The following is a 6,091-nucleotide window of genomic DNA, read 5'->3' as shown; positions in this document are numbered from 1 at the left end:
ATCCGTAGCTGATTAGGGGAGAAGCCCCTAAACGAACGGGGGTTCAGGGGCAGCGCCTTTGGGAGCGGGGTCCCAGTGTGAATAAAACGAAGCGGATAAAACGATGTTTGGTGCCCGAAAAATCGAAAATAAAAATAATTTGTACCTAATCCGTAGTTAATTAGCTACAAAGTTTTTTAATTTCGATTTTTCGGCGACCAAAGGTCGTTTTTCTTCGTTTTTTTCACACTTCTATTAACCGGTCGTATCTTAAATATGTAAGAAAATTTATACAAAAAAAATTAAGACTCGAATAATGAATAATAATAATAATAATAATAATAATAATAATAATAATAATTATAATTATAATAATAATAATAATAATAATAATAATAATAATAATAGTAATAATAATTATAATTATAATTATAGAAATAATAATAATAATAATAGAAATAATAATAATAATAATAATAATAATAATAATAATAATAATAATAATAATAATAATAATAATAACAATAATAATAAAAACAGAATTGTAAGTGGTCAAAAACTATTGTAGACAAAGAAGGTATGGATGTGACATTCCCGGCCGGTTAGTAGTCCCCTTGGTTCTATCTATGATAGACGCGAGTTCGAGTCCCACCACCCCCTTTTTTGGCAATTTCGATTTTAGGGTTTCACAAAATCGAAACTTTGGTCCGCCTCCATTTAGCAGGATCCATCGACAAAATTTTTTATTCTCCCGCTTCTCTCTATCTCCTTCCTTGATTCGTTTTTCCTCTTCTCTCTCATTGTTTCCTACTCGCACCTCTCCCTCACACCCCCTCTCGTCTTCGTTTTCATCGTCGGAGTTCCATCTTACCGCCGATGCGGTCAATGTTGTACATAGAGACTGTTTTAGCCCCGGTCATCTCTCTTCGCCATCACCAAATCCGTATATCTTCATCACCGATTCATCGTCCCCCTTTTTAGCTCCGGTCGTTTGCGTTTCGTCGCCGTCATCGGCTTGCCATCGCCATTGTCATCATTGTTTCAAGTAAGATTTTTTTTGGTTTAATTCCAATTAGGTTTTCGTTTTGGGTAGACTTTGTTTTGATTTAGGGTGTGTTTTGATTTTGGGTTCAGTTCGATGCCTTCTTCAAACTATTGATGCATTTTCAAACTCCTCTGTTCCATTTGTTATCAAGGCGACCAAGGTTATTACTCCATGGCTCAATTGCCCTCATCTCTTTCTTTGCACCTTTTCTCGATTTCTTCCCTAAAAAGGTAAAACCCTAGTTTTTTTTTCTTTTCTTTTCTGAAATTACTTCATGTATACAATTTAGATGTTTTAAATTATATTTTAGGTCGAATTTGAGATTTAAGGTTAAATTTTGGTTGAAAATGTTAGATTTGTGGTAAAGTTCAACAGTAATGTTTGGGATTTCCTAATTCAATAGGTTCGGAAAGCTGGTGATCCAGGTAATCACAGTTTTGCAATCTTCCCTACGGGTAAGGAGGTCAATATGACTTTTGAGTTTATTGAGAATCAAATCAATCAATTTTGAGTAAATATTCAACTTTTTTATGAGTTTCAGTGATTATCCTACTGTGGCTTCTACATGAGAATGAAGTTTTTGATCTTGTGTATGACAGGTCCGTCAACAGTAATTTTTAGAATTAAACTAGGTTTAGCAGTTGGAAATCAACTTGGTTTGGTAAGAGATGATTCTATATTATATATTTAATTACTTATCTTTTGTTTTTAATGTATATTTGCTTACTTGACCTAGTTGCATAAATGTTTGAGTTTGCAGATCTATGTATTTAAATTCCAGTTCAAAAGATATAATCCTACACATTGTCACAACAATAAAACAAGAAAGTACGTTTTGTGTTAGGTATATGTTTCTTTATTTTAGTAATGTTTAAATTGTTTTCAGTTTACAAACAAGCTGAAAATGGTGAGCCCAAGTGTTGTGTGTGTTTCCACTTTCTTGATTCCCCTGTTGAAGCAATTCAATATATGGACCATGGAGCTACTAGCTATTTTGGAACAATTGAATTTGTAAACATGTAGTGTTTGTTTTTTTAATTAATTAATATTTACTTTTGTAAGATATTTTGAACAATGGAATGAAATGTGTCAAAGTTGGTATTAGGACGTTTTTTGGTGTATTTTATATGGTATTTGGAACAAATATGAATTGAATGTGGTATATGACAAAAAACAGAAATTTTTTGATTTTATTTTTTTTAAATAAATCGAAGTTAACTACGGAATAGCTAAGGATTTCCGTAGCTATTAGGATCCGTAGCTATTTGGATCCGTAGCTATTCCGTAGCTATTCACTTCCGTAGCTATTTTGTAGGAAATATGTACCTATTTATTTCCGTAGCTTTTCCGTAGTTATTCCGTAGCTATAATTTAGCCACGAGCCATTATGCTACAGACATTTTTCCGTAGCAATTCCGTAGCTATCCGGTTATAGCTACGAAATAGCTACTGATTGTGTTGTAGCTATTATATCAATTTTCTAGTAGTTTGATTATCATTTAATTACATGGAACTGCTCTTTTGGCATAAACATCTTAAGAGTTAAAATAGAAATTAATTTTCTTTAAATTGTTTCATACAAAATATTTAACAAACAACAATACACGCTTTCAAGTCGTTGACATATCTTAAAATTAAGCAATTTATGATTCAATTTTAGCAAATAAATTTTCAAAAGAATATATCATAAATGAGTTTTGTTCACCTGAATGAAAAAATGTCAAATATATTTAATCTTTTTTTTGAACAGCAAGAAGAAAAAATATATTTAATCTGCCAACATGTATTTCATCCCCCGGAGCCATGACATTTATAAATCAATGAATAATAAGTTGTTCATAGATAGTGGAAACATGTGTATAAAATATGAAAACAAATTAAAACGACTTAATAGATCCTATGCTTCACAAAAAATTGCAAGAAACCATGCTCAGTTATGAAGTGGATTTGGTCCACAAGGAACTCGGCGACGTGATACCACATAAGGCAGTTGATTTTCTCCATATGTGAGCTTCGGGTTGACTTTGAAATGACGCTTAAATGTTGAAATAAAGTTCTCTCTTATTCTTTCTTCATCAATCGAGTGATCAACGATATTCCTACAACTTGACTGTTGCACAGATGTTACGAGCAAGATTGTAATCACGAGCAAGACAGCAATTTGAATCTTCATTTTCTGAGGAGAGAAAGAAGAAAGATTGTTAAAGATCTAAAATAAGTGGAATATGGTTTTAGGTAGTTGCAGAGGATTATTAATTTATAGGCAAGTTCTAATTTCACCTATTAATACCGAGTAATTCCAACAAGTATTTTCTTAAACGTTGAAAGAAAATAAAATAAAACAAATTTAGAACAACTGAACGATAAAAAAATTAACCTTAAATTATAAATTAATTCAGTGTAGTAAACAACTAAATGATTGATTTGAAAATTATGGGTGAATCTGCATAAAAGTTATGATACTTATATACATATCTTGAAAAAGTTATATTGTCAGAAGAAGTAAAAGAAATCAGATATATATAGCATTATACTACATGGGTCTGCATCTATACTCAGATAACGAGCAAAATTTGAAACCTAGCTGTGCTATAAAATACATGATGCTTGGAACATACAAATCAGCCGAGAAGAACCCACAAGAAATGGAATGAAAACTCAAAACGGAAAAACTATAAAGCACTAATATTAATTCTTGAAAGTTAGGCAATAAGAAAGCTTACAATGGCTATGAACAAAAACGTCCGAGGAGATCAGGGTCAGAAAAGAATGATGGAACGAATGAAAAAATTAGATAAATAATGGCTTTATATAGAGTCTTACAAGAAGTCCTAATAATACTCTAAAACCTATAATATATAGTTAGGGAACATCCTAATATAAAACTAACTTGAGAGACAAGCAAAAAATCCATAATATATGGGAATTTCGACTCTCGTAAAACTATTTCAAAAAATACAGCAACAGAACTTGCCTTAATTATCTAATTTAATATTTTTGTAAATATCTCCAGATTATGTGGCATTTTTCCTTAATTTTATATGTACGTATGGTTATTTAGTAAAGTTGTTTTATGTATCGGAAATAGTTAATGTAATGTGGAGTAGTAATTATCTTTTTCATGTTTGACTAAAATAAATGATGTTTCTAATTGGTTGCTATTGTTGTCATCTCATGGAGCTCTTGGGTTAATGACATATTTGCCCTTGGGTGCATTTCGTATTCACTGTTGTTGCTGCGCGCTCTGGATACATCAGAAAACTTTGACGCTTAGACACTTTTCCCTTTGCTTTTCATCCGAAAATTAAATGTGTTGTGATAGAAACAACTGAGGATTGGGGCATGGATTTTGGGGTAAATATGGAAATTAAGAAATACATATATATCTTGTTGTTACTACTGGAAAAGTCATCAACAGCACATTGCTATTTGGTGATTCTCTTTCAAAGTTCAGTGCTATTTCTATGCTTTACTTGGATTCTCATATAAACCTTTTTGTACACAACCAATATGTTTCCTGCTGGCCTTTCATTTTTAAATATAATTCTTCACAGTCGTTTAAAAAAAAAAGCTAATCATGTTTTGATATTTTTACCAATCTACAAAAAATATATTTTTGGGTGAATTACAATATGGTCTCTCTATTATATCATAGGTTCTAGTTCAAAGGGAATATATTTGCAGAAAAAACACCCTTATGCATGTTGGGTTTCATTATGTTTTGGTATTGTGCAAAATGAAATAACTAATTTCCTTTTAGATATTCTTTTTTTATAAACTTTTTGGTTAATTTAATACTTATATAATTATAAAATAAGAATATGCCCTCCCCCCATCCATACATACATTCACCATGTAGCCCCCTCCCTCCGGCACCTCTTCCAACTACCAACCATCGCCATGACCTTTCTCACGTGATCTTAGACTGAAACCCAATCTCGCGCGATCACTTAAAGCACTCACAACCCCGACCTTCTATCTTCTCCATGTTCTTGTTTTCATAGTAACATTAATATATGGTTCGCCTTCCCATGGATAAACAACCACAAAATTCATACAAAGGTAACCCAATTTTTAAAGCACGTCTGTCTCCATCAACAAGAAGTTCTATAAGTTCAATTAGTTATTTATTTTTGGGAAAATATTAGTTGTTAAGGGCATCCACAATGTAATGAACTTCATCAAGTTCAATGGATTGCCACGTCATCTTTCAACAATTTATACAACTATCTTTTTTTCCTACAATATATTAAACTTAATAGAATGTTACAAAATGTAATTTATAGTAAATATTTAAGAATTAAAATTTTTCTTTTTTCTCATTGAAAAGTTCAATGGTCATTGAACTTCAAATTCATTGAATGTCAATGTGACGTCTTATAATTGTAAAATTTGATCCATTGAATGAAACAAAGACTTACCACCTCAATTAACTCTCCTATTGAACTCATCATTATAGATGTGCTAAGTTTTAACGAAAACATCCTAGCAAATTTATACCCTAAAATGTTTCACAATGTTTGGTTAATTAAGTTCCCCACATCTCCACTAACCAACTAGGATTTATACTTACCTCCTAATATCATTTTGTATTTATTTATCCGACTGTGTCTTAATTTGTATATCCTTTAAATTCTAGAAATTTAATAACAAATTGTAAAGAGTAAAAAAAAAAAAACATCATCAAAACAAGTGATAAAATACACCCTGATTTGATCATACTAAAATAAGATTAGAAAAACTCGTATTTTTAGATATTTAGCTAGGCCAGTATAATTAACTTATCGACTAAAAGGTCTTTGGTCTATCGGTATGAAAAATTAATGGATATATATCAAATGTTGAAGGTTCAGGTCTTGTTGAAAATTGAAATAATTATAATATGTATTAAAAAACACGAGGAACAAAAAAAACTCACGCCCATGGATTGAAAAATAAAAGTTTTAATTCTCATTGTTATAAGCTAATAATTAGCCTCCCTTATAGAAAATAATCACAGCTCAAGTTCCATCATTTTGATCACGATTTGAACTAACAAGTTTCTGTGGTATCTACACCCCTTCCAAA

This window comes from Lactuca serriola, chromosome 2 (assembly GCF_051521515.1).
Source record: "Lactuca serriola cultivar US96UC23 chromosome 2, Lser_US96UC23_V15, whole genome shotgun sequence".
Taxonomy (NCBI): domain Eukaryota; kingdom Viridiplantae; phylum Streptophyta; class Magnoliopsida; order Asterales; family Asteraceae; genus Lactuca; species Lactuca serriola.
The sequence above is the reverse complement of the archived record's forward strand: the minus strand, read 5'-3'. Positions refer to the sequence as shown.